We start from the raw sequence: 5,766 nt of genomic DNA, 5'->3' as shown, positions 1-5,766 counted from the left end.
CCTCCATGTTCTTATTCTTAGTCATCTCTAGTTCCAGCGCCTGGAATCTATTCCGGAGCTCCAGCTGGAAACACTCAGCTATCTGTGAATCCTTCAGTTTACCAAGTATTTGCCATCAGATTTAAGGTACTCGTTGATTAGGTATATCCGATTTCTGATATTTAGTGTATTTTGTAAACCTGATACGATGAAGTTAAATTTAGGAATCCGTTTTGTAATAAGATGTAACACCTTTTGTCATGTAACTATCCAAGTATTAAATGATGACTAACTGAAACGCTCAGCTGCCGACAGGTGTTGTTGATATACCTCGATGTGGACAGCTGAAAACGTGTGCCCCGACCGGGACTCGAACCCGGGATCTCCTGCTTAGATGGCAGACGCTCTATCCATCTGAGCCACCGAGGACACAGATGAATAGCGAGACTGCAGGGACTTATCCCTTGCACGCTTCCCGTGAGACTCACATTCCCAAGTGTCCGCAATTCTACATATGTAATGTACCTTATAGACATTTGCCCATCCACTCATTACTCGCGCACGCTTTGACGATTCCCGTAAGAGTTTGGGCAACATGTGCGCATTCGCACAGACGAAGTTCAGTGGCTGGGTAGCCTTTACCTATATATACGAAGACAGTAACTGTTCTCGAAAGAACAGAATACTGTTAGTGACCGTGCACCTTTTCCCAGGAAAAAAACTGCACGGTCACTAACAGTATTCTGTTCTTTCGAGAACAGTTACTGTCTTCATGTATATATCCAAGTATTGTTAACTACGTCAGTAAGTGAGAATTGTAGAACAGTTGAGAAGTTCACTGATTTTGAAGTTAACGTAAAATTGATTTTGTGAAGCAGAAACTTTATTTTGAATACACTTTTTGAACGAAAGAATTCGGTCTTAGCAAATCCTCTCATCAGTATCTCATCCTCTTCCAAATCGTATTTATTTAATTCCAATGAATTTTTTAAAAGAAATGATTTTTTAATCAGAATAAAAGAATTTAATGTACTAGCATCAAAAAATATTAATGATTGTAACAGCTTTAATGCGGGCAGCATTCCACAACGCTGAGGCAATGCCCGTATTATCACTGAACACTTGCAAGAGTATTCATTTATCAACTAATGTACTGACATTATTTGTATGAAGCTATTTTACGGCCGACATTGCATTTCGCTGAGCCAAAATGGAATATTTGGTATTCCTAATGGGGAGCTTACTGAATACCAAGATTATGTCCGTTGCAATTCAAGAGCTAAGGAAAATACATTTCACTGTTTATTTCCATAGGGAATTTTATCATTTTAATGCACAGGGCCATAGAACTCAGTGTTCACAAGACTGTGTAAATTTCAGAGGGATTGATTCCAATATACTCATTACATAACGGTTTTTCAGATTCAGCTGATTAACTTTTCTTTGGAATGCAGCAAAACTGAATAAGCACACCAATTGCTCAACAACACATCACACAGTAAATTTGGATAACATAAAGTTATAATTTTTTAAAGAGCTTTACAACATCACTTACAACTTCCGTGATATATAAAAACTTTATGGGTAAAACTTTCTTCTAACGTCAAAAGATAAACGACATCCTTTGGCTACACCGGGTCTATATAAAATTCCTTTCAATTGTGCACTGGTACCACAAGAAAAAGTGTTAACACCCATCTCGTTGAACACGAGAGAAATTGCCGCCTTGGACATACGGATAAATCGGTCGTAGCGGAATATCTTTACCAAGATGGTTGACATGAAATGAAAGTAACTGAGACGAGTCTCATATTGAAAACATAGCGTTAGCATGCTCGTATGTAGTGAGAAACTATTGAGGTTTATAAAAACCATAATAATTTGAATAGAAAGGAGAAAGGTATCAAATTAGACAAAACGTGGCTGTCAACGTTGCAACGTGAGGGTGACTATCGACTACTTTCACTCGAGAATGTTGGCAATAGTAGCGACAAACTCGTAGTCGACTTCACGTGGTGGTGCCATCTACAGTGCCTGTGTTATCGGTGCTCCCTGGAGATCTCGTTGCAGTTTGCCATTTTACCTCTGAAGATGTCTCCCGCAGTAAGCAGCTAATGGCCTGGATTTCACTGTAATTTAATATATGTACACTCCTGGAAATTGAAATAAGAACATCGTGAATTCATTGTCCCAGGAAGGGGAAACTATATTGACACATTCCTGGGGTCAGATACATCACATGATCACACTGACCGAACCACAGGCACATAGACACAGGCAACAGAGCATGCACAATGTCGGCACTAGTACAGTGTATATCCACCTTTCGCAGCAATGCAGGCTGCTATTCTCCCATGGAGACGATCGTAGAGATGCTGGATGTAGTCCTGTGGAACGGCCTGCCATGCCATTTCCACCTGGCGCCTCAGTTGGACCAGCGTTCGTGCTGGACGTGCAGACCGCGTCAGACGACGCTTCATCCAGTCCCAAACATGCTCAATGGGGGACAGATCCGGAGATCTTGCTGGCCAGGGTAGTTGACTTACACCTTCTAGAGCACGTTGGGTGGCACGGGATACATGCGGACGTGCATTGTCCTGTTGGAACAGCAAGTTTCCTTGCCGGTCTAGGAATGGTAGAACGATGGGTTCGATAACGATTTGGATGTACCGTGCACTATTCAGTGTTCCCTCGACGATCACCAGAGGTGTACGGCCAGTGTAGGAGATCGCTCCCCACACCATGATGCCGGGTGTTGGCCCTGTGTGCCTCGGTCGTATGCAGTCCTGATTGTGGCGCTCACCAGTACGGCGCCAAACACGCATACGACCATCATTGGCACCAAGGCAGAAGCGACTCTCATCGCTGAAGACGACACGTCTCCAATCGTGCCTCCATTCACGCCTGTAGCGACACCACTGGAAGCGGGCTGCACGATGTTGGGGCGTGAGCGGAAGACGGCCTAACGGTGTGCGGGACCGTAGCTCAGGTTCATGGAGACAGTTGCGAATGGTCCTCGCCGATACCCCAGGAGCAACAGTGTCCCTAATTTGCTGGGAAGTGGCGGTGCGGTCCCCTACGGCACTGCGTAGGATCCTACGGTCTTGGCGTGCATTGGTGCGTCGCTGCAGTCCGGTCCCAGGTCGACTGGCACGTGCACCTTCCGCCGACCCCTGGCGACAACATCGATGTACTGTGGAGACCTCACGCCCCACGTGTTGAGCAATTCGGCGGTACGTCCGCCCAGCCTCCCGCATGGCCACTATACGCCCTCGCTCAAAGTCCGTCAACTGCACATACGGTTCAAGTCCACGCTGTCGCGGCATGCTACCAGTGTTAAAGACTGCGATGGAGCTCCGTATGCCACGGCAAACTGGCTGACACTGACGCCGGCGGTGCACAAATGCTGGTGGGTCTGACACACCGGTGTCAATGTGTTCTTTTTTCCATTTCCAGGAGTGTAGATTAGTGCCCATCGAATAATAATTTCATTTTTGTTACGTCTGATTAATAAACTATTTTTAGAAACAGTTAATTTATATAGGTTATTAGTAGTGTTATGTGCTGATAAGATCGAGATTCTTTGCTGATAACAGGAAAGTGGAAGCGTAATTAGTCAGATATGGCCGGCCCGTGTATCCGAGCGTTTATAGGCGCTTCAGTCCGGTTCAAAAATGGTTAGAACTACTTAAACGTAACTAACCTAAGCACATCTCACACATTCATGCCCGAGACAGGAATCGAACGTGCGACCGTAGCAACAGCGCAGTTCCAGACTGAAGCGCCTAGAACCGCTCGGCCACAACGGCCGGCCTTCAGTCCGGAACCGCGCTGCTGTTACGGTCGTAGTTTCGATTCCGGTCTCGGGTATGGATGTGTTTGATGTCCTTAGATTAGTTAGGTTTAAGTAGTTGTAAGTCTGGGAGACTGAAGATCTTAGATAGATGTTAAGTCCCGTAGTGCTTAGAGTCATTTGAGTCACATATGGTTATCAGTGTTTCACCATGGTAACTACAAAATTTAGACATACACTTTCATAAATAAAGGAAAAATAAATAAAGATAGAAAAAGAAACATGGGTCGCCAAACATCGAAACAAATCAACAAGCTTACACCGACAAAATATGGTTTCCCAGTATTACAAAACATTGGTGTATCGTGTTGTTCATTAGTTACAGATATATCGCTATCCCGTATACTCCAGAATCACACAGGTATAGGCACGTTATAAGAACCGTACTTCAAAATGCACCTCACATTTCTATTTGTTGTTACGCTGCTAAACATTATTTTGAAGTGATTGTACGTTGAAAGAAAAAAGAAACACAACTCAGCCGGCCGCGGTGGTCTCGCGGTTCTAGGCGCTTAGTCCGGAACCGCGCGACTGCTACGGTCGCAGGTTCGAATCCTGCCTCGGGCATGGATGTGTGTGATGTCCTTAGGTTAGTTAGGTTTAATTAGTTCTAAGTTCCAGGGGACTGATGACCACAGCAGTTGAGTCCCATAGTGCTCAGAGCCATTTGAACCATTTGAACCAAACACAACTCAAACGAAAATAATTATGATTATTTCTGAGGTTCATGCGCATACGCTGCTGACCTTTGCCTTTACCGGGGAGATGGTATACAACAACTGCCAAATTGTTATACGGTGCACTGCATGCCCGGACATGATGTGATTAGCAACTCATGAGAATCGCAGGATCGTGGGCTATCGAAAACGTGGTTCATCGTTCCGCTCTCGTTGGCTGGAATCGCACGACGGTCGTGCACTTGTGGAGTCGACGAGAAAGGACGGCCATACCGAACGCCACGTGGGACCTCAGTGGCCTCGCGCGGCTGGTTCTGGCCGCCACAGGCATGTTTTCCTCTCGACCTTGCAAAATCATACACTCACGTCACGGGCCGTGAGGAAATCGGCTTGTTTGTAGCAAAACAAATAACCATACTGGCAGTGCGACGGCGTTTGGAACACCATGAAATGTCAACACAATGACTACTTTCTGGATTCCCTTGACAAGTTAGCAGTAGACAGTGTAATGCTCTACATGAAAATCACTGTGCTGTGTGCAGTCTGTGGCTGGTTTGCAATGTTGGAATTTGCTATTGTAGTGTTGGGCAGTTGGCTGTTAACAGCGCGTAGCGTTGCGCAGTTGGAGGTGAGCCGCCAGCAGTGGTGGATGTAGGGAGAGATATGCAGAATTTTGAGAGCGGACGATCTGGACGTGTGTCCATCAGAAAGAGTAAATTTGTAATATTGGATATCATGAACTGATATATATATGATGACTTTGGAACATTATTAAGGTAAATACATTGTTTGTTCTCTATTTAAATCTTTCATTTACTAACTATGCCTATCTGTAGTTAGTGCCTTCAGTAGTTAGAATCTTTTATTTAGCTGGCGGTATTGGCGCTCGCTTTATTTCCGTAGTTTGATTAACGAGGAATTTTTGTGAGGTAAGTGATCCATGAAAGGTATAGGTTATTGTTAGTCAGGGCCATTCTTTTCTTGGGATTATTGATAGTCAGATTGCGTTGCGCTAAAAATACTGTTTGTCAGTTTAGTCTTGATCAGAATAAATAAAGAGAGAAATGTCTCAGTACGCTCAGTTTTACTCAGCTGTTTGAAAATCAAATAACGTAAGATGTTTATCAGCATAGTAATTAATAAATTTTTCTAAGGGAACGTTTCAACTGTAACGCACCCAATAACTGCAATAGGCAGAGGAGTGGCAACATGACCTTCTTTGCAGACGAGTTTCAGTTGTGTGTACTACACTGCGCA

The 5,766-nt window shown here is 44.4% G+C and overlaps 1 non-coding gene across 1 annotated transcript; it reads right to left on the bottom strand.

Moving 5' to 3' along the window:
• Positions 1-334: 334 nt before the first annotated feature.
• On the bottom strand, positions 335-408 carry Trnar-ucu (transfer RNA arginine (anticodon UCU)). The gene has a single exon. It is a non-coding gene; the product is annotated as a tRNA-Arg (tRNA).
• Positions 409-5,766: the final 5,358 nt, after the last annotated feature.

This window comes from Schistocerca gregaria, chromosome 2, assembly GCF_023897955.1.
Source record: "Schistocerca gregaria isolate iqSchGreg1 chromosome 2, iqSchGreg1.2, whole genome shotgun sequence".
NCBI lineage: Eukaryota > Metazoa > Arthropoda > Insecta > Orthoptera > Acrididae > Schistocerca > Schistocerca gregaria.
This window is presented reverse-complemented; position numbering and strand designations above follow the sequence as displayed.